Consider the following 24,429-nt stretch of genomic DNA (forward strand, 5'->3'; position numbering starts at 1 on the left):
AATCAAAACCACTTGATTGGCTTAGTGCTGAGAAGTCTAAATGAAAAAAAAAACAGCAAAAAATCCCACTTTGCTTGCCATTACATCCTTCTCCTTCCCCTCCCCCTCCTTTCCCCCTTCATTTGGATGGCATGCAATCTGATATAGGCTATATATGTACAATCATATTAAACACATTTCCACATTTGTCATGTCAAAGAAGAATCAGAGAGCAAAGGGAAAACCACGAGAAAAGAAAGCAACAACCACAATGACAAAAAGAGAAAATAATATGCTTTGATTTGCATTCAGAACCAATAGTTCTTTTTCTGGATGTGCATAGCATTTTGCACCATTAGTCTTTTGGAATTGTCTTAGGTCACTGCATTACTGAGAAGAACTAAATCTAACAAAGTCAGTCATTGAACATTGTTACTGTTAACTATTTACAATGTCCTCCTTGTTCTGTTCACCTCACTCAGCATCAGTTCATGCAAGTCTTTCCAGCTTTTTCTGAAGTCAGCCTGTCCACCATTTCTTATGGAACAATAGTATTCCATAACATTCATATACCACAACATAGTCAGCCATTTTCCAACTGATGGGCATCCTCTCAATTTCTCATTCTTGGCCACCACAAAAAGAGCTGCTATAAATAATTTTGTACATGTGGGTTCTTTCCCCTTTTTCATGATCTCTTTGGGATTAAGACCTGGTAGTGGTATTGCTATATCAAAGGGTATGCACAGTTTTATAGCCCTTTAGGCATAATTCCAAATTGCTCTCCAGAATGTTTATATCAGTTCACAACTTCACCAAATAACTTCACTAACAATTAGTGTTCCAATTGTCCCATATCTTCTCCAACATATATACTTTTTTTGTTTTGTCATGTTAGCCAAACTAATAGACATGATATGGTACCCCAGATTTGTTTTAATTTGTATTTCTTTAATCAATAGTGGTTTAGGGCATTTTTTCATATGATTATAAATAGCTTTAATTTCTTTGTCTGAAAACTGCCTGTTCATATCCTTTGACCATTTATCAAATGGATAATGATTTATATTCTAATAAATTTGACTCAGTTCTCCATATATTTTAGAAATAAGGGCTTTATCAGACATTGGTTGTAAAAAAATGTTTCCCAGATTTTTGTATTCCTTCTAATCTTGGTTGCATTGGCTTTGTTTATGCAAAACCATTTTAATTTAATGTAATAAAAATTATCAATTTTGCATTTTATACTGTTTTCTATCTCTCCTTGGTCATATATTCTTCCCTTCTCCATAGATCTGACAGGTAAACTATTCCTTGTTCTCCTAATTTGCTTATAGCATCACCCTTCACGTCTAGATTGTGTACCCATTTTTAGTCCAATAATTCTTAAATTATATCTCCTAGATGTATTTTCCAGGTCAGTTTTTTTTTTCAAAGTGATATTTTACATTTTCATCTAATTTTTTCATTCTTTTGATTTTGTTTGATGGTTATATCTCATAAAGTCATTAGCTTTAACTTGCCCTATTGGAACTTTTAAGGATTTATTTTCTTCAGTGAGATTTTGTATGTTCTCTTCCATTTGACCAACTCCATATTTTAACTTCTTCCCATCGGTGAATTTTCGTTGTTCTTTTTCAATTTGGCCAATTATGATTTTCGAGGCATTCTTCTCTTCAATGGGTTTTTGGCTCATTTATCATTTGGCCTATTCTGTTTTATAAGGTGTTTTTGTCTTCAGTATTTTTTTGGGGGGTGTATGCCTCCTTTACCAAGCTGTTGACTACTTTTTAATGATTTTCTTGCATCACTCTATTTGCTCTTCCAAATTTTTCCTGTACTTCTCTTACTTGATTTTAAAGGCCTTTTGAGCTCTTCTGTAGCCTGAGTTCAATTCAATTTTCCTTCAAGACCTTTGATGGGGGAATTTGGACTTCGTTTTCTTCAGAGTGTGTGTTTTGAACTTCCTTGTCACCATAGTACCTTCCTTTGTTCAGAATTTTTTTCTGTTTTTTGTTCATTTTCCAGTCTATTTCTTGACTTATAACTATATGCTAAAATGGGGTTCTGCTTCCAGGGTGGAGGATGCACTGTTCATACCTTCAGGTTTTTTTTTTGTTCAGCTGTTTTCAGAGGTGATTCTGGGGACCTGTAAGTTTTTGACTCTTCCAAGGTGGTATGATCTAGTAAGAGGTATGTTTACTACTCTCCTGTACTACACATTGGTTTGCAAATGATCATAAGCATTCTTTTCAACTGTGGACCTGTGAGCAGAGTTCCTGCTCCCCTAGGACCACAAGCTTTACTGTGCTAGTGCTCTTTCTCACACTGGGACAAAGATTCAGGACTGTGACCCAGATGCAAGTATAGGCAATACAACAGAGTCCTGCCCCTGGTGCCAGCAAATGGATACCTATAAATGTCCTTCTGACATGTTTTATAATCTCCTTATTGTCTGTAGGCTGAGAGATCTGGAAACCACCACTGTTTCCATTGATACAGTTGCCCTGAGACCTGCTCCTGGTTTGTTGGGGCCCAACCTGCACAAGGCAGCCTGTGTTGGACTGTGCTCCTCTCTCCTCCTGGTGTAACAGACCTTTCCTGCTGACCATGTAAGTTATATGGGGCTGGAAAATTGTTTCACTCCATCTTTTGTGGGTTTTGCCACTTTAGAATATGTTTATAGTCATTATTTAAAGGTATTTGGAGGGGCTTGGGGGAGAGTTCAGGTAAGTTCCTGCCTTCACTCCTCCATCTAGGCTCCACCTTCCCCAAATGCTTTTCGTGTAACTGCCCTCTACTTCCTACATGGCTTTGCTCATTCTATAAATGAGATAATTGCCTTAGGATATTTTTAATTGAATGACTTAGAGGAGAAAAAAAAAATGAATGACCCTGTCTTGACACCTTCGTTACTGTGATATTTAAGATGTTTCAATATATTAAAAAATAAATATTACTCTAAAAAGTTACATTTGATAGTCAGTCATAATAAAATGTCTTTAAAATTTATCATAATGAAACATTTAAATGAACAACATAATTATAATAAATGCTTTTTAAAAATAATACAAAATGTAATCCATTAAAAGTTGCATGCAAATGTTTTAAGGTAACCACAATAAGCAAAATTCATTACCAAAAAATAAGAGTCCTTAGATACAATGATAACCTCCACAGGTGATTCAGGGCATTTTTTATTTTTAGGCATGGTTATCATGCTTTCCTCCTCTGACCCTCTCTTTAATCTTATCAGTCTCATAACTATCATCATCATTGATACTCACACAAAAGCAATCTTTTATAATGAAGAGAAGTTCTCTGACGTATGCTAGCTTTATGAACAAGGACTCCAATGACTAGTCTTTCAGTCTCTCTTTGCCAATCCCAGACAAGTCTCTAAAAATGTGAGTTACAGATAAGTAATTGATTTGCATCAGTGGAAATGTGGTTGTTTTCATACCAATAATCCTCCACCTTGATGGAATCGATGCTTACACACACACACACACATACATACATATGAGTATGATTATCCTTATTTTACAGATTTAGAAACTGAAGCTGAGAGGCTGACTTGCCTATGGCTAAACAGTTAAGTGTCACAAGTGAGATTTGAAGCCAGGTGTTTTGACCCCAGTTTCAGCTCTCTATCAACTAGCGACATAGCCCAGCAATTTCTGACAGTGCTCATCATCTATTCTTTACAAGGTGGCCAATGGAGTTTGCTCCTCGATGGCTCCATCACCAAAGGAAATTATGTCAGTGCCTTGGTAGGGTACAGAAAAACTCACAGCTCTGAGGAGATGGTAAAGCAGGAGACAGCCTGCCACCTGCAACTGCAAAATCTCAGAACAGCTCAGCACAGTCCCTTGATTAGTTTCTCAAGTGAGATGTGCAAACTTGGGATTTTTCTCTGGGGCAGGGAGCAGCAGGCACGGCCTTAATTGGGTCTGGGTAGTTTGAGCAAAAAGGAAAAAAAAGACCATCTCTAAAGAGGGGTCTGATAATTAGCCTCTGCTACTACAGAGTTCTGTAATTCTATGCTGATCTCACACTCAGGCAAGTGGAAGGTGTGTCTTCTACAAGTTGTCTTAAACTTGGGAGATGATAACAGTCTTTTTTAAAGACCCCTAAAGTATATTACCTAAAGGAAAGAAGGGTTTGTAGATGATCTGAATTCCTGGACAAAAGTATGGATTTCCTGAACATTACCTCAAAAATAACTTTGAACATTTTAGGAAAGGATTGTGTCACTGAAGCAGTATTAAAAATTTTGGCCCTTCTTGTTTATAGAAACTTCATGGAACCTACGAAATTAATCTTCCATTTTTAAAGAAATTAGAATAATTGTTAAGGAAGACATACAGGGAAATAAAATAAGAAATCTCATCAGGACAGGAATACCTTATTCTTCCTGGTAATTGTTTTTAGAGACAACACAGGCTTCTTATTAGCCTCTGAGTCTGCTAATTAGCAATATAATTTGTACATGATATTTAATCCCTTAATGTAGCTTTCTCTTCCATTCATTGTGATTTGAGGAAATCTGGGTGAAGTTTTGAAACCTTGAGTAACTTCTATCATTTTGTGATATTTGGGCAGAAAATGTGGAGTTTCTAATGGATTAGAAAGGGAAAAAAGGGCAAGAAAATGTCCTTAGTCAACAGGCAGTGAATTATCAATGTAAGGCAAAAGAGGGAAGAAAAGAATGAGTGATTTTGGTTATAGACTTGACTGGTGGACTAGTGCATAATTATGGGAGCTGTTTCCAATTGTGAAAATAATTGGTGTGTGCAGCATGGTGATCTGCTCTAATAAATGGATCCTCTCGCTTTGTAGGAGAAGGATAGTAGAATGACAGTATAATTTAGCAGAGAGTGCTGGAGGTGGACACCATTAGCTGCAGCATTTCTGATGACATATTGTACTTGCAAAGAGTGCTCATCCTTCAACAAGCAGTGCAAAAAGGTAAATGGAGTAGTAACTTGTGGTGTCTCAGGTCCAACTAATCTAATTAATTCGTCAGCACTCCAGTGTTTGCATATCTCTACAAAGGGCTCCCTAGGGAGCTAAAAGGGCAGAGGATCTACAGTAATAGGCCCAAGAGCAGAAAAACTAGGGTCTAACCACAAGCCCATTTCACTGGAAGGAAGCAAATTTTATCACTTCCTCACAAAGAGTTAAAAGAAAATTGCATGATATAGGTAGTATTTAAGCAGTTAGTCCAGCCCACAATGCAATATGTGGCAGAATCCCATGCAGGGGGAAAATGGAAAAGAGACTGGAGTTATTGTCATCCTCAGTATTATATCTTAATCACTCTCCACTCCCTCCTAAAATGTGACCACACTAGGCTGAAAACAGAAACATAGAATTAGACTTAGAAGCAACATTAGAATGTGTGTGTGTGTGTGTGTCTGTGTGTCTGTGTGTGTGTATAGTCAAGTATTTGTATTCTCATCCAATTACAGATGAATAACTAAGATCCAGAGAATTTAAGTTACTTGATAAAAGCCACACATGTAGGAAGCAACAGAGTCACCATGTGAACCAAGATCTTTTGGCTCCAAATTCTGTATACTTTGATTTGCAGCATGAATTGAGGAGACCTCCAGGCAGTTTATTTCACAACAGACCTCATAAAGTACCATGAATGGGTGGGATCATCATGTTGGAGGGTGCATTCTCTTGGCACTTCTGAACTGGAATCTTGAAAATAAGCTTAAGTGGAGTGATTGGGCCCTAGAGAAATTGACCCACACTCCCCTAGTAGGACCTGAAGTTTTCTTGTAATGAAAAGTTATAAAGATTAATGCAATTGTTATGTCAGCTGCTTAGGGCAGTATAGTCTGTATTGGAGAGATACAAGAAAATCTTTCCTCAAGGTTTGAATCTATTTGAGGCATTGAATTAAGATCAAGAGGGACTTGGTGAATGTAAAAATCTGAGAAGCATCATGGACATCAATGCAAAGAACGTAAGTGCCAGAAGAACTGGGATCGAATCCCATATTTGGCAATTAACTAATGGTGGTCTAGACCAAAACATATAACTACTTAGGTATGTTGATTTTGCTGTGAGCAAAGAGATTATTTCCAAAAGAATTTGCGAAATCCAGAGGCAGTCCTTCTCAATTTTTGGATTTGCTAATCATTACTTAGTTTTTCTGAACATTCAGCCTACATCTGTTTCTCTTCCAATACCATCTGTTGTTCTGAGTTCCACCAACTGAGGATGATAAGCAAAGTAAATCTAAATTATCCTTGATATCTTCAGGTATTGAAGACTGCTATCATTTACCTTCTAAGTCTTCTTTTTTTCAAATTAAGCAGTATCAATTTTTCTCACACATCCTCACATGCCATAATTTCCAGTCTTCTCACTGTATCATTTCCTTCCTTCTGAATGGTTTCTACGCTGTCTACAAAATACAGGGTTGTGCTTATAAATGTTTAACAACTGGCTCTTTGAAAATGCAAGACACTTTTTTTAGGTTTAGTCTTCATTCTTAACACTTTCTCCATGTTTTCTTAAGTTTAGACAACAAATAAAACTATAAATCAAACTCTGATTTGTCACATTTGCCAATTTCTGAGGTCTCAATGCTCACACTGAAAATTTAACAAATGGCTCTCACTGGCTGATATGAGCTGACTCCAATATACTTGTATGATTTCTTCTTGAAATGTGACACCTAGACACAGTACTTCAACTGTGGTCTGATGAGAACAGAGCAGAAAAGAACTATAGTCTTCTCCATCCTGCATGCAATGACTGCTAAAGCCATGCAAGATGGCGTTTGCCTTTTTGTTTCACATGCTTCAGTGTTATTCTCTAGTCATACTGCTACCATAATGAAGATTTGGAGTTGACTTTCTGAACCATAGTGTGGAAATTTAGTTATATTTGTTACATTTGATATGTAGCCCATGAGAGGTAACATGGTATTATGGAAAGAATGTCACTCTGAGAGCCAAAAATGTCTGTGTTCAAGTCCTATGTCTGACATACACTGAGTGTGTGGCCCCATGTAAGTTATTTGAAGTCTGAATATTGTAGACAATCCTGTCAAGACTTTAAGTTGCAGAGAAGGTGCTGGCTTGCATCTACGGAAGGAATTTTCTCATCCAGATATTCTCTATATGTTTTGTGTCAAACTGACATAGAAATGGGGCCAAAAAAATTGTACTTAAGGATACCTGGGGTGGTGGGGGGAAACATATATTGACTTAGAAAATCACTATTAACATTGTCTATGTTCTATTGTATTATTATTTATTTTGTTAAATATTTTCCAATTATATTTTAATTTGGTTCTGGATGCACACACATACACACACACACACACACACACACACACACACACACACACACACACACATATATATATATATATATATATATATATATATATATATATATATATATATATACATCTAATTCAGATATAATTAACAGAGGGAAGGCACTAGAAATAAGAGGGTCTGGGGAAGGCTTCCACACTTTCAAGAGATGGCTGGGGTAAAATCAGTAGCCAAGGTACTATTAGCAGGAACCTTTCCCCTATGACCAGCAGAAACCTCTTTACTTTTGTTCCCTCAGAGTCTGGTCTCCAAAGGTCCTGAGCTGGGTGTTTTCAGGAACAGGTGCCAAGCTTTTTAAGAAGAGCATGGTGATCACCACAAGGTAATGATACTAAATTTAGCATTTTCTTTCTTCCCATGTTGGTATTTTAAGAAATATGACTAATTTGCCAAATAAAGATCAATTCCTCCACTTCTTTCACTTTCCCTCCGAGAAGGAGAACAACTGAAACTTTTATAGACATAGGTACTACTTGCCAATACTATTGGCCAAAATAAATAAATAATGTATAAAAATAACACAAAAGCTTGCCCTCAAACATTCAGTACAAAACTTTCCTTGCCCTCAATAATTTCCTCAAGCCATATTCTTGGTATTTTGGAGATAAATTTTAGGGCTAACTCCTGTGACTAAATGCTCTGATAAATTGATTATTACTGATTCATTCATTTATTTTACTCTGAGGTGTCTGTCCCTGAGATTTCTTCAGCAAGATTTAACTTATTTAGCATGAAGTTATTATTACTTTTTACTTAAGGTAGAATGAGATTTAATAAGGTATCTTTAATTGGTTATGATCAGCCATTTTAGGCATACTTCTAAAGTTAGATCCCTATGGATTCAGATTTGATGTTGGGATGAAATGAAGCACTCATGAGTCATTGAGCAATGGAGATTTAACGTGCTGAAACAGAGCAAGGACATTCAGCAAGGATAGAGTGGTACTTATCTTCAGCTCCTTATAGAAATACATCTGGTCGTTAAGTTAGCAAGATATGGAAACTTGCATGGTCTTAGCGACCTTCTATGGCTGATAGGCACTGCATTATATGCCCAGGTCTAGAGATTGTATCAAGGAAGCTCTAGCCAACAGGATTGCATAAAAGGTAGAAGTCAGAATAATTGTGCCAGGAAAATTCTAGGCTTATCATCCTATCACCTACAAGCATTCTTGCCAAGGCACCATACAGAATTAAAAATAAAGTCTATCTACAAGGAAATTATATTACTGGTCTTACTTGTTGCTGATATCTAATTATCTTCCAATAGTTTCTCGGTCCGTTGATTCTCTCTTGAAAGTCCATTTTATTTTGAATCTATCATTGTCTCTCCACATGTGTCAGTTCACTTGAAAGTTTGGCTGCATTGGGAGAAAAATATATTTGTTACCGATCTCAACTTTGACAGTATAGAAGCACCTCAATTGTCATATCCATAATCAGATAGTGAAATGAATTGCCAACCTAAGTACAACTGCAATGCACTACCTTTCTAATTTAGGTATTTTTTTTAAAGAGGAGAAAAAACATATGTATGTATATAAACATAAAGAAAAGTAGTTTAGAGAAACAAACATTTTTTTGACCTGAGGGAACACAGCCCTTCAGATAAAACTATTAAAAGTACCTGTTGTAAAACAATTCAGAGGCAAAAGCACTTACTGATGTTAGAGATGGCTGCAGTGTATTGTTTTCTAGCAGCTAATTTGAATAAGATGATTTTCAGAATTTAGTCCTTAGGAAACTGCATCAACGAACTGATTTGGGACTATGAGACTAATGCATAATAACTATTTATTTTGTATTTAATAAAAATGTGGATTTAGGCTTTCTCTTTACATGGTGTAGGTGAGTCACTTTGCACCAAGAAAACCATTTTGAAGCAGGAAATGTAAATAAGAAAAGCCTCCAACAGGAGAGAAAAAAAAAACATAGAGGCCAGAATAGGTATAACAAAGACTGAATGTAGGAAATGAGAACAAGTGAACCTATAACTGCCAGCTAGGTGATGCAATAGATAGAGATATTCTCTCAGGAAGACCTGAGTTCAAATCTAGACTCAGATACTTACTAGCTATGTGACCCTGAGAGAGTCACTTATCACTTAAACTCTGTTTCTGTTTCTCCAACTTGCATAATGGAGATAATAAGACCTCCTAGTTTGTTAGGGTTGCTTGAAGATTAAATAAGATATTATTTATTAACCTCTTGGCATAATGTAGGTGCTTATTTTTTTTCCTTCTTTCCTTCTTTCCTTCCTTTCTTTTACTGCCTTCCCTTAGCCCCAGGCCCTAGTTATCTGAAGTGTGAAAGGGAAAGACAGGTTTTACTGCCACATGCTGAATGGAAGAAAGCTATGATTCTGGAAACTGTTTAAAAGAAAAAAGAATCCTCTGAGTTTGAAAAACTGTCAGGCCTTGTCTTTCTTGTTCTGTAGTATCATCTACAGCTTGAGAGAGTGGAAAGCCTTGAGCTCTTAAACTGGGTGCAGGTACTTCTATCTATTTACCTATCTACCCGTATGTATGTGTGTGTGTATACACACACACACACACACACACACACACACACACACACACAAACATATATATATATATATATATATATATATATATATATATATATATATATATATGTAACACATAACAAAATAGTTATATATTTTATATAGAGAGATTAATCCTTACCGATCAATCTATGTATGGGTATATTACATATATACACGTATATATTGAATTTTTTCATTTTAATTAGTTTCTTTTGTAATATTATATATTTTATTTTCTACATTCAAAAATATTATGCCAAAGTACAATTCCTGTGCTTCACCAAACTGCCAAAGGGGTCCATGACATAGACAAGAATAAGGAGGCTAAAATTCATGGCCCTCTATAAGTCTTTCTGGCAAAGAAAAAAAATTCATAATTCAGAGAGCAGATCTACATATTTTTTCAGATTCCAGGCTTAAGGCAATTGCTCATCTTTTAAACAACAAAATACTGCTATTTCTTGGGAGAAAAAAAAACATTGTTTTTTTATTGTTTTTTCTTTTTTCTTTTTTGGAGGGGGGAAGGCAGGGCAATTGGGATTAAGTGACTTGCCCAAGGTCACACAGCTAGTAAGTATATCAAGTGTCTGAGGCCGGATTTGAACTCAGGTCCTCCTGACTCCAGGCCAGTGCTCTACTCACTGTGCCACCTAGCTGCCCCATTTTTATTGTTTTTTTTAAATACATTCTTTTCAATTTCAAATTCATTCCTTCCCTCTACCTCCTCCCTCACCTATTGAGAATATAAGAAATATGATAGCCATTATAAATATGAAGTCATGCAAAATATTTCCACATTTGCCACATTGTGGAACACCACCGCCACCACCACCAACAACAACATCAAAAACAAAATCCCAGCAAAATAAATAAAGGAAAAAATTGCTTCAGTCTGTACTCAGAGTCTGTAAGTTCTCTCTTTGGAGGTGGATAGAATTTTTCTTCATGAGTTCTTTGGAACTGTCACAAATCATTGTATTGATCAGAGCAGCTAAGTCTTCCACAGTTTTTTTTTTATCATTACATTATCACTGTTACTGTGTACAATATTATCCTGGTTTTACTTCACTTTGAATCAGTTCACATTAGATTTCTCATGTTTTTTTTTTTTTTCCTGAAATCATCCCCTTCATCAATACAGTAGTATTTCACCACAATCATACATCACAACTTGTTTAGACATTCCACCATTGATGAGCATCCCTTCAACTTCATATTCTTTGCTACCACAAAAAGAATTGTTGTAAATACTTTTCCACAAAGAAGTCAGTTTTTCTTATTTCATACAAATACAGAGGGGATGCAAAATTTCATAACCCTTTTGGCATAGTTGCAAATTGTTCTCTGGAATGATTGGATTAGTTCACAACTCCACCAAAAGTGCATTAAAGCCCCTATTTTTCTATATTCCATCCAACATTTGTAATTTTCATTTTCTGTTATGTTAGACAATCTGATATATGTAAGATAGCATGCCAAAGTTGTTTTAATTTGTATTTTTCTAATCGGTGGTTATTTGGAGCATTTTTTCTGTATGACTATTGAGAACTTTTATTTCTTCTTCTGAAAGCTACCTATTCATGTTTTTTGATAATTTATCAATTAGGAACTGGCCCTTATTTTTATATATTTGACTCAGTTCCCTATATATTTGAGAAATGAGGTCTTTGTCGGAGAAAATTGGTATAATTTCTACCCCCCCTTTCCTGCTTTCCTTCTAATTTTATCTATGGTGACTTTGTTTATGCAGAGCCTTTTTAATTTAAAGTAAACATTGTTTTTTCATAATCTCATGATTCTATTTCTTAAGAAGCTTCATACTAGCAGTGAAACAGCTTTGTCCAGCAAGAAAATGGAGAGGTCCAGAAGATAAACCATCATCCCTGTGAATGATATCTCGTGTGTACTCTCGCCTAAAGAGACCAAGGATATCAAGGCCTAAAATTGAGTGTCATAAGTTACCCCAGGCATCTAGGTTCATGCACTTGTTTGCTTTAATACTATAGTATTCTGTTTGTTCACTTTAATACGTTACCCTCAAAATTCACACATAATGTGTGCATTGGTAGAATGGTGTTACCCAGGTTTATGAGTGTGTCATGAGTCTTTGATTTTTCTTTTTTTTGCCTTCTATAATTACTTCTTCATTTAAAAAAAAACATTCTTGTTTTGATATGTTTTGTTAATAAATCTTTTATGTTTAAAAGTTAATGGTGTCATTGTGACATACGTACATATATATGTATATACATATACATATATATGAAGCATATCAGTAAAGGCTTAGGAGTTATAATTGCACATATAAATGTATATTTCCCACGTACCAAGGTTACCATTAGGATTTAAGAGTCATTTGTAGTTGTGTGGATTCCATAGTATAGCAGTAAGGCAAAATTCATGACCCCGTAGAGGGCCATGGACATGCCTGAGTGGTTCAGAATCAAGAAGTATAAGGAATTCTTTAGGTAGAAGGCAGAGGAATTACAACATTTATTTAGACCCCAGAGGATCAGATTCAAGGATCAATGCCCCTAATTTAATATTGCAGCAATAATATTCCAAAACTGATAAGCCCACCTTACTATAGAAACAAGGAAATTATAACAAAATATTATAGCAAGAAAACAAGCCATACTTGTCATTTCCCCTTGCTGCTAAGGCTTTCCTATAAAAGATGGTTCAGGAATCCTAACTCTCTCCTCAGCACTCCCTCCTGCAGTTCTGCTGACTCAGAGTTCCCTGATCTCCAAAACTCTATCTCACTCAACAGTCTCTGCTCTGTACTGTCTTTCTCTCTTGATGCTGGCTCTCTGCTTCTGAGTCCTGCCACTCTCTGCTCCACTGCTCCCAGTTCTGGGCTCTCTTTTTATACAATCCAAGCCAGCATCTGGTTGACTAGAACTCAGAGCACAAGCCATTGGCTCTGGTCTTAGCAACTTCCCTTAGGGCCCTGAGGTCTTCATGCCTCTGACAAACTAGCAAACTAGTTGCTAACTACCCTGGTGCCTCACACCTAGTTAGTGAAAGAATGTGGGCCTATCCCTAATCAGGCCTCCCTTTGTTGGCCCCACCTGAAGCCTATTCAATGGGCTGGAAAGATCTGTCACTTATTGATTGGCTTTCACATACCCACCTTTATCTCTGGTAACATTCTTCACCATCTCTGCTTCCTTACCTCCCATTTGCTAGTTTGAGTTCAGATTGTGCTGAGAGCCACAATCTAGACAGAAATAAGGTTGGTTTGAGTGAACAGCGGCTTTTTTGCCTTTAGTGTAACTTTTGAGTTTTTTTTTTCTCTCTAAGCAGTTAAATGGCATAGTAGACAATGTGCTGGACTTGAAGTCAGAAAGATCAGAGTCCAAATTGTACCTTAAACACTTGTTATCTGTATGTTCCTAGGCAAGTCACTTCTCTGAGACTTAATTCTCTCATTTGTAAAATTAGGATAACATTACCTACTTTAGAAGACTTTAATGAGAATCAAATAAAATAGAAAATATAAAGCATTTTAAAAATCTTTAAATATTGTATAAATATCAGTTATTATTATTTTAACATTGCTTGTGTGAAGTGAACCCACTGGAATCATTCAAACACCATCCTGTTTTCTTTTAATTTTTCCAGTGTTTAATATTTCCATCACAACTCTAACTCTAGCTGTTTTAAACCCACTACTTAAACCTAACTCACACTTTAATCACTCTGACTGATGTCCTTTTTTTAGGGAAACTCTATGATTGGGAAAGAGATTAGAAACATTAGAACATTTCCTTCAAATTCAGTTGGAAAGATAATAAGAACACTAGTTGATGTCCTTTACACAATTTAAAAAGAAGATCCTTAATAATTGAAAAAGAAATGTTAGTTAAGGGATTTTGTTTTCTCAATAAAAAGGCAAAAGGTGGAGGATCTAAATGCAAAAACTATTTCTATAGATTTGGAAGAAAGAGAGGGTAGTGATGCTCAGAAGCCGCAGTATCATGCAGCTTCAGAAAGGATGAAGAAAATAAGAGGAAAATACCAGCCCTGGAAGGATATACCTGACTGTTAACATCAAGTCTTAGGTGAATTACATTTATTTGATTATTCTTAGGGAATGAAAGACACCCCCATGCATGGGAATAAAGGTATTTAATGGCAGTTTTAATGTCTTTTTCTGATGGATATCACAACAGAGTGCTATAACATGGCTCTTGTTTTGGAGCCATGGAAGAATCATAGTATTAAAGAGTTTTAGCTGGAAGGAACCTGAAAGGACATCAAGACCAATCTCCTTATTTATCATATGAACTGTGACCAAGTGAGTTTAAGTGACTTGTCCAGAATCATTAGCTATTTAGTGTCTGACATAGAATTAAACCTAAGTATGCCTAACTTCAAGTCTAACCCTCTGATGAAGCTACTCTTTGTGTCTTCCTATCAATCAAAAATCTCCCAGCTTTCTGACTCAGCTTTTTCTCTGGGAAGAAAAAGGATCCTTGCAATATATGGAATACGATTCATTATCTCTTAAATATATCTAATTGTATAGTGCAAGGGTAATCATGTTATAAATTGTTTTGTTTTTGTTTTTAAGAAAAGTCAATGTTTTGGATAATATAAGAAAAACATTTTGTTGGATTTCACCTGCATAAGAGATATAATATTGCTTGCCTTCTCAGTAAGTGAGAGGCTAGAGGGAAGGAGAGAATTTAGCACTCAAAATAAAAAAAGGATATTGAAATAAATAATAATAAGGATTTTAAAATCAGATGAAACAAAATGACACTTCAATGCCCCCCCAAAGAAATTTTAATGTTTCTCTGGAATAAAATAAGATTGCTGACTCCAAGTCATGGGATGATTGATAGAAGTAAATACAGACAGTTTAGAGAAATGGGGAGATAAAAAGGGTATATCTGAGTAGAGTAACATATGTGTGTGTGTATATAGGCATATACACATTCATGTCATTTAACCCTATTTGCCTCAGTTTCCTCATCTGTAAACTGAGCTGGAGAAACAAATGGTAAGCCTCTCCAGTAGCTTTGCCAAGAAAACATGACATAGGATCTAGTTAGTGTGGAGTTAGACAAAACTAAACAACAACAACAGTTTTTTTTTCCATTAAAATCTATCCTTCAATCATCTCAAAATAGTGCTTACCTTAACTATGAATGACTAGATGTGACTTGCACTGAAAGGACCTTTGTAAGGGAGAATTGGTGAGATGTCAAGAGGAAAGGCTGCAATCTTTGGATAATGCTTTTGTGTTGTTGGCAGTAGATAGCAACCTGTTGGAAATCTTCTGTTTGGGATTCACCCCGGATAGATTTTGCCAATTTTTTGTCATTGAGTTCTTTCCATGATAAAGTAAAAAAAAAATTCACATTAGACTCAGGAATTTAGGGTGGAATATGTTTCTGCCACTTCAGAACCACTTTAATTATTTTCCCCCTTTGAATGAGGGGAGGGTTCAGTGAATGTAAGAGAAATAGCTTCATTGTGGTCAGCTAAATGTACTTCTCATTCATTTCTGTTAATTCTTTTTAAACTCTCAAAAATATCTGAAACATCTAAGTGTCTGTTTTAAAATGGTTGAGTTCCTTGGCTCACTGCTCTAGTTGTCCTTCTAAAAGTTTCCTCAATCTGTGTGTGTGTGTGTGTGTGTGTGTGTGTGTGTGTGTGTGTGTGTGTGTGTGTGTGAAGAGGAAGAGGGAATGAGAGGGAGAGAGACAGAGACAAAGAAGAGGAGAGGAAGAGGTTAAAAGGAAGAGTGAGTGAGTGAGTGTGAGCGAGTTGAAGGAAAGAAGGAAAGAAAAAGAGGAAAGGAAGAAGAAAGGAATTTAATGTGTGTGTATATATGTGTGTATATATACATATATAGATATATCTGTATGTAACATGTATCTATCATATGTCTGTATCTATCCATCTACACACATGCATGTGTATACACACACACATATACATTCTTACAGCTACAAACATATCAATTTTTGCACAAATTCAGGTTTGTAACTCATATCCATGAACATTCATACTATATTTTAAGGCTGTTATAGTGAACACGTAAGAAAGTTGATGTGATAATGTTTGCAGCTCTAGGAATATTTTATATGTGTATACACACACATACACATGCACCTTTTTTATTTATTCTTTTCCTTCCTTCCTTCCTTCCACTCTACTTCTTTCTCATTTTTCTTTCTTTTTGTCCTTTTTCCTTCTCTTATTGTCCTCAATAGAAAAGAACAAATATACAGCTTAATATATTACCATTTTACCTGGCTTTTCATTCAGCTGAATAGTGTTGAAAGAATGACCTAGCTTTAACTGGAAAACACTTTTTTCTTTCTACTTTTGCTGTAGAATTTAAATTTCTCAATTCACATTTTTTTTTCTTATTGAGTTGCTTATTAAATATACTTTAGTTTTTTCTTAAATGATTTAGAATCATATTGTTACCTCAGGATCATGGAAGACTAATACCAGGATTTTCCTGTTTTTTTTTTTTTTTTACTAAATATCTAAAATCAGCTTATTGTAAAAATTTGCTTGTTACTCCTATGAGTTGAGGATAGAAAAAAATGCTATTAATGTTTTTTTTTGATCTACAATCTAATTACTGGGGACAGGTGCAATAAACAGAGATGATCAATATATTTATTTGTGAAAATCAATAATACTACAATAATCAAAAGAAGCATCAATACATGCTTATTGAATATCTATGTGCCAATTACAAAATACCTGAATTTTAAATGTTTTTTTTCCTTTAATTCCCAATGATCTTAAGTATATTTGATGCCAGCCAATAGAAAGACAAATTAGGAAAAGAGAAAAACCTGTCTTCCTATTGTTGAATGACTTGGAACTGAATTCAAAAATTGTAGTGGGTTTGAGGACAATAGTCTTAGAGCTGGATTCAGGCCATACATCTACCTCACAGACTGAAATCTTTACCTTCAGCCATGAGCTTGGCTCATGGTTTCTGGACTCTCAGGATAATCACAAATGGAAATAAGAGAGAGTAATTTGAACTCAAGGGAAAAGTGTCATCTATGTATTACTCTGCTTCATGCACTTAGTGAAGAAGATAGTGGAAAATGAAGATGATAGACTTTAAAACATTTTTCTGTTATTCACTTTCAGCTGTCTCCTTCCTCTCTTGTCTTCCTACTCAATTCATTCATTCTTTCTTTCTTTTTCTTGTATTTTCCCTACTCAGATGAGCTTTTTTTTTTTCTTTACTCAAGTACTAACATGCAGATAAGATTTCAAGAGAACTATTCCATTCTCTGTTTATATGGCAAAAGACTGCCTATAATTGGGCATGTTCCAGTGGGAAATGGAAACAAAACCTGACAGAATTCACCACATGGGCTCTTTTGTCATTTTGTCTTCACTGTAGTTTTTCTCTTTCTCTGAGTGTCCCCCATTCTTCTCCTCCCCTTGTCCCTGTTCTTATCCATGGCCTGGGTGACAATGTTAAGAGCTGGTGAATTTATTCATCCACTTTCATTATTATCACTGAAGCTCTTTAGACATTTGGCTTGGAATGTTTCATTTGACAGAATTTCTGCAAACAGATGTGGAAATGAAAGGGAACAGGTGTTGGAACATTCAGTTGCATTACACACTTTATTTTCTGATGCTTGAACCTTGAATCCTCGGGTAGTTCTGCTTTAATTGGGGGTAGGGAGAGTTAAAAGGCAGGTGAATAAGGCCATCATTAAGTTCTTGGATTTTAAAAGAGCTGCCTCAAGGTTGGCTTTAATTACCTATTATACTAGCATTTTGAAGTTGTAGAGCTATTCCTTAGATATGATGGAGCCTCAAGTAAAAAATTCCCTGTGTCTGTAAGAATTTCCGTTCCTATAATACAAGTCATTTAGATTGAACATCTTCATTTTTTGGATGTTGTACATTCTTCTGTGCAATGTGGCACACTTTTTTGGTGACATTGTAGGATAGTCATGTCAGACACAAATAGAAAATTATCCCTGCAGTCTCTATGTTGTCTTGAAAAAAGAACAAATTGTCATTACTTATGTTTTATTTTTTTTATTTTTTAAACATTTCCCAATAACATTTCAAATTAGGTCAGATGACACTAGTGAGTTTTGTGGCAGGCTAGAGGCGAATGGGCTTCAAGTTCAACACTTTTGCTATAGGGAAAAGGAATTCTCTAGGATAGAAAGGGGGTGATGGAAAAGGCCTAGAACCAGCTTTCTCAAGCTTACTTAATCATGTGAGAATTATTTGTTCTGAGTAAGCATACGTTTGACAGTAGCACAAAAAGATTTTAATGGGGCATCATGATACCTGTTCCCCATGACTTTATCTTCAGAACATAGAAAGTATCCAATGTATTCCCTGCATTGTTTTTAGTTAAACAACAACAAAACTATGGATTTATTTATTACTACTTCTAACACCCTACACTAATGCTTCATTGCGGCTTTCAGACAAACCTGTTCCAGCAAACTCTTACTAGATTCTCTATCAAACTGAAAAGTCTTCAAGGGTGGATCTAATAACTATTTTCTTGCTGTCTGGGTACAAGCCCTACTAATTATGAAGAAGCTTATCACCAAAATGTTGGATTTTTCTTTAACCATACAACACACAAAATCAACAAAAAATGCGAACTTGGACTTTTCTGATTCTACAGTGATGATGCTAGCTGATGGTAGCTAGCAAAAGAGAGTTTTGAGATTTGCAATGATACACACCAACATATATACATATATATGCGTGTATACACACATGTAAAGCCATATATATGTGCATGCATATACACATATGTACATGCATGTATATGTATACATGCACTATAAAATCTCATATATGTGCAAATATGTATGTGTACATGCATCAATACTATGTATATATACACATATATGCGTATATATATATATAATATATGCATATATATATACACACACTCACATATTCCTGAGTATATGTGTATTTGGGTATACATTATATGTGTGTGTACATATATAATACACACATATACACACATGCTAATTTGACCCTCAAAGCAATCCTAGGGATGTATATGTCATTCTCCCCATCTCCCCATCTTAGGCATGAGGAAACTAAGGCTGGAAAAGATTATATCATTTGTCTGGGATCACATGGCTGGGAAGTATCGGAGAGAAGAATTGAGCTAAGGTGTTTTTGACACTAGCTGCTAATTAATACCACTAATTATGTTGAAAAGCATAAAAAGGGGAAAAATAGTAAGTAATGGAAGAAAGGGAAAGAAAAAAAATATACCATCAAAGGAAAATTAGTCAGGGATAATTTAAGTGACATTGCACATTCATAAATTAGTAAAAGTTTTAAAAAATTTGTAAATCTCCTTAAAAGATTAGTGCAATTTTTAAGGTATTAAAACCTTAAAATTGCATCAAATCTTTTAGGACAGTGATTTCTTTTTACTTTATGTGTATGTAAAGGTACAAATATGTATGTGTGTTTGTAGATAGATCATTATTTCATGGGAAAGAATGTTATGGTATTAACAGAGAGTCTTGAAATATTCCTTGAATTAGCACTTAGGTTGAGCCTTTAAGAGAAAGAGGAGTTCCAAGAAGCAGAGGTGAGGATTTAATGCATTCTGGATATATGAAAAAGCCTATGCAAAAGTTTTTGTGTAAACGGAAAAGGACATTGGACTGGGTGACTGGTGTACAAAGTGTACATGAGGTGAAGAACATATAATCAATCTAGAAAGATGGCAAAATACAGTCATATTTTAAAGGGCTTTAAATGTTGGAGAAGTCTATATTCCATCTCAGAGGTGGGAGGGAACCACCACAGCTTTTGGAGCAGTGAAGTGGTATAATCAGATCCAAATTAAAAGAATATTAATTTGGAAGCCACATAAAGATTACAAAAAGAAGAGGCTCAATGTAGGGAAATCATCTTGGGTGGCTATTGCACATGAAAGTACTTGCTAAGGCCTAGACTGGCATTATCATGGTATGAATGAAGATAATGTAAGAGCTATGTCCTCATCAGTGATAGTGGATCATGCAGACTCTGAGTACTATAGGATAAGAATAATGAACTATGGTAGTTAAGAAAAATCAATAAGGAGGAATGGTTGAATCTGACCAAATACATACAAGGAAGATTTATATCGGAGATGACACAATTTTAAATACAAAGATTTTTTAAAAATATATCTCAAATAGAGAAGATTCCAAATGAGTGGAAAATTTTGGGAATTAAAAAATGTAACAAAGAAGACATTACACATGCATTTTTATGATCTCTTTAATATTTTCTTGTGATAACGGAATACACATGAAGTAAGGCAATCCACGATGAAGACAGAAGAGAACAAAAAGGTATTTAAAGCTACATGTCTACATTTACCTCTTATGATCACTTACTCGACTAAGAGGCAGAGGGGAAAGGGAGGAGAATAACCATTTACAAGCACCTACTATGTTTCATGAAAATGTGCTGAGCCATATTATAAGTTTTGTCTCAGTTGATCCTCACAACAACCCTCTGAGGTAGGTACTCTTATCTTTATATTTTACAGTTGAGGAAACAGTCAAACAGAAGCTAAGTGACTTTCACAGTGTCACATGGCTAGTAACTGACTGAAGCCAGATTTGAACTCAGACTTCTTGAATCTAGGCTCAGCATTCTATAATAGTAATAGTAGCAATAATAATAGTAATAATAATAATAATAGTAAAGATAACATTTATATAGTGCTAACTGTGTGCAAGGCATTATATCAAGCACTTTAAAATCATTATCTCAGTGATCCACACAACAACCTTGCAAGGTGGGTGCTATTATTATCCCCATCTTACAGATGAGGAAACTGAAGCAAACAAAGGTTATATAACTTCTCTGTGGTCACACAGCTAATGAGTATCTAAGGCTGGATTTGAGCTCAGGTCTTCCTAACTCCAGGCTATTTCTGACTTCATTCTATTATCTGGGCCACAGCTACCTCTACAGTGCTATGGCAAATATTATTTATTGATTTTTAGAGCCCTTGATTCAGTATAAGAAAGTGCAGTCTTGAAGACATTCCTTAAAAACCTTCCCCTTTTAATGAATATCTTTAAATTCTATGATTCTATGATAATTAATGTGAGGAGATAACAGTTCAACCCACAAGCAGCAAAGTGATTTAGAGAGTAGATAATTGATCTATCATTGATCCTAAGCATAAGACATGAGTTCAAATCCAGCCTCAGCCTCTTATGAGCAGTGTGGCCCTGGGCAAGTCGCTTAGCCTCAGTTTTCTCAACTGTAAAATGGGGATAATAATAGTACCTAATAATAGTACCTAATTCAGAGGACTGTTAGACACTCAATAAGTGTATATTCCTCTGTCTTTCACTAGTGAGCATGGACCACAACCTAGGGATGAAATAGGTATGAAAAGTGTGCCTGTCTATTGAGACTATGAAGATGTACTAACAGAATCCAAACAAAATAAGCATCCCTATTAATTATATTGTTCAGGAGATGATATTTTTCTATATTGGATAATGTGATTTTTTCAGTATGCCCTAAGAGTCTACAAGCTCTTTGTTTAAATTATACAATAAAGAGACTACTCTTTCCATTCACATTGTGATGGAAAATGTTTACTATCTAGACTCTTCTGTGCCCTTGGGAATAAGAAAAATTGAGTTTGAATCTTCTCCAAGCTTGAAATTCCTTTCTTCCCTCTCCTTAGTTTTGTTTATTTTATTTTATGTTGTTGTTAATATTATTTTATTTTTCTCAATTACATGTAAAGGTTGTTTTCAACATTCATATTAAATAAGATTTTGAGTTCAAAATTTTTTATCCCTCCCTCACTTCCATCCCCCCTCTACAAGATGGCAAGCAATCTGATATAGGTTATACATGTGCAACCTTGTAAATGTATTTCCACATTAGTCATGTTGTAAAAGAAGAACAAGCTTCAGTTTCTTTATCTATAAAATTGGGATTAATAATAGTACCTACTCCATAGGGTTGTTATGAAGATAATTGAGATAATATATGAGAAATACTTTGTAAAACCTTGAATAACTTATATGTTGCTTTTCCCCCAAGATGGCGCCGAAGGCGAAGAAGGAAGCCGTTGTCCCCCCCAAGAGAGAGACCAAGTCCAAGGCCTTGAAGGCCAAGAAGGCGGTGTTGAAGGGTGTCCACAGCCACAAAAAGAAGAAGTTCCGAACATCCCCCACCTTTCGGCGACCCAAGACACTAAGACTTTGAAGGCAGCCCAAATACCCTCGGAAAAGTACCCCTCGGAGAAACAAGCTGGATCATTATGCCATCATTAAGTTCCCCTTGACCACTGAGTCTGCTATGAAGAAGATTGAGGACAACAACACCCTAGTCTTCATTGTGGACGTCAAAGCCAACAAGCATCAGATAAAGCAGGTGGTAAAGAAGCTGTATGACATCAATGTGGCCAAGGTCAACACACTGATCCGGCCTGATGGAGAGAAGAAGGCCTATGTCCGACTTGCTCCAGACTACGATGCTTTAGATGTTGCCAACAAAATTGGAATCATCTAAACTGTGTCCAGCTATCCCACTCCACCTACAATAAAAAGTTTTCCAGTATAAAAAAAAAACAAAAAAAATAACTTATATGTTAGAATATGGACTAGACCTGTGATTTTTTTCATATAAGGAAATTCTAGAATCAGAATAAAATGTAATTAGGAGATGTTTAACAAAAGAAATAAAGAGAGATAATGCTAATTTGTGATTTTCTGAGTCAAACTGTAGCTCAAGATCCGTTTGTATTTGAGTTTGACATCATTGGTCTAGAAGTCTAAATTAAGTGATTTTCCCAAGGTCATAATGTTAATATGTTTAATAGGAAGGGCTTGAATTCAGATCTCATAGGTCCCATGGCCAAGTTTATACCTTCTTTACAACATGAGCTTTTTGTTTTCATTATTGTTGCTGTTACTGCTTTGGCTGCTAATACTGTTATTATTTAAATAGGCATCATATACAGAGAATAGGCTTAGTCCAGAATGGAGTCATAGAAGAAAACAGATCTGATTCATGTTTAGGGGATTTTGTAGCACTTTTAATAATCCTGAACTGTTAAACTATTATAAAATCATTAACACCAATTTTTTTTCATAATCATATGGTTCATCTTAGGTTAAGCCTACAACATCACAATCTAAGATAATCAGAATGCAAAGTAACCCAATAAACAATGGAAAACCTCCAAATTGTCATAAGTTAGGCATAGCGTACAGGCAGCCATGACTTTAAGGGGAAATTCTTGTAAACTGAATGATTGGGAAATGAGATAGATTGGATAAGTCAGTCATAAATTGAGGCTAAGAGATAATAGATGGACAACAGAAATGGTGCATTGGTCTTTGTAAGGTGTTAAAAGGATAAGAGGAAGTCTTCCATTACATAAATATTTTATGAAGAATATATGAAAAGATATTTGCAAGAATTGCACAGAATGAGAAAATTTGATAGGGTTGTGATTTAAACCACAATGCAATCACAGACCCATACAAATATTTTTGAATCTATCTATAAGTTTAGCCTCTAGCACCTTTTTGGAGCAAGAAATTTGATGTGCTTGTTCTCTGGTCAACAATGACTTAATGTACTGTTACATCATCAAGGAATGAAATTTGTTTTTGTTCATCCCAAAAGACAGGAACATGACCAAATGGTAGAGTTTGCAGAGTAGAACCTTCTTCACTCCAATGTATTCTTGGCCCCAATGTTAGGAAAACTTATGAACCTTTTGAGTTATCTAGAGATAGAATGGGCTTGTGAAAGCAATACCAAGTACTCATATTCAAGTAAAAGTTGACTTTAAGTGTTGGACAGATCCCTCCAATAAGTTAGAAAAATGTAACTATACAGGTCACTATAAGTAACCGGGCAGTACCTAGGATCCCTCTTGGGTAGTCTAGCTTTGAAGGGGAGTATCACAGGTTAATAGAAGAGACTTGTGGGAAGTTGTAAAAGTGAATTAAAGCAACAAAGGCTGATAGTCAAGCATTTTAGGATTAACATTTGAGCACCGTGATGTGGGTTATTGAAAGTAAGGGAAAGTAGGGGAACACAACAAGTCTAAATTTCTATTCCTCTTGCATAGTGAAAATCTTTTTAGATGATATTCTGGTGGTAATGATTAAGTAAAAAGTGGCCTCTGTAAAAAGGATAATTAAAATATGTACATCTCTACAAGAGAACATGTTAATTTATGTAATACATTAAATCGACCATCATTTGAAGATGATTTATTTTCTTATTAATTTTTTTCATTCCAGGGCCTCTCCTACTACTTCTCTCTCCAGATTGTCAGCTTGCCCAAAGGTTGACATAGATCAAAGCTGTAACTTACATTTTAGTTCTTTTTCTTTAGACATTTGTTGCAATTTGAATTTATTTAAAACAATTAAAAGGAGTTGTCATGGAATTATAATTGTGAAATGTATGTCTAGGTCCTGACAGTATATTAAATAAAAGTTCTATCTTTGTGATCAACCTATTCATCTCATGTAAGAACAG

General features: G+C 35.3%; 1 pseudogene; it reads left to right on the plus strand.

The window, feature by feature from the left end:
- Positions 1-21,967: 21,967 nt before the first annotated feature.
- LOC118840007 lies at positions 21,968-22,440 on the plus strand (annotated as a pseudogene).
- The last annotated feature ends 1,989 nt before the right edge of the window (positions 22,441-24,429 follow it).

This window comes from Trichosurus vulpecula, chromosome 2 (assembly GCF_011100635.1).
Source record: "Trichosurus vulpecula isolate mTriVul1 chromosome 2, mTriVul1.pri, whole genome shotgun sequence".
Lineage (NCBI taxonomy): Eukaryota > Metazoa > Chordata > Mammalia > Diprotodontia > Phalangeridae > Trichosurus > Trichosurus vulpecula.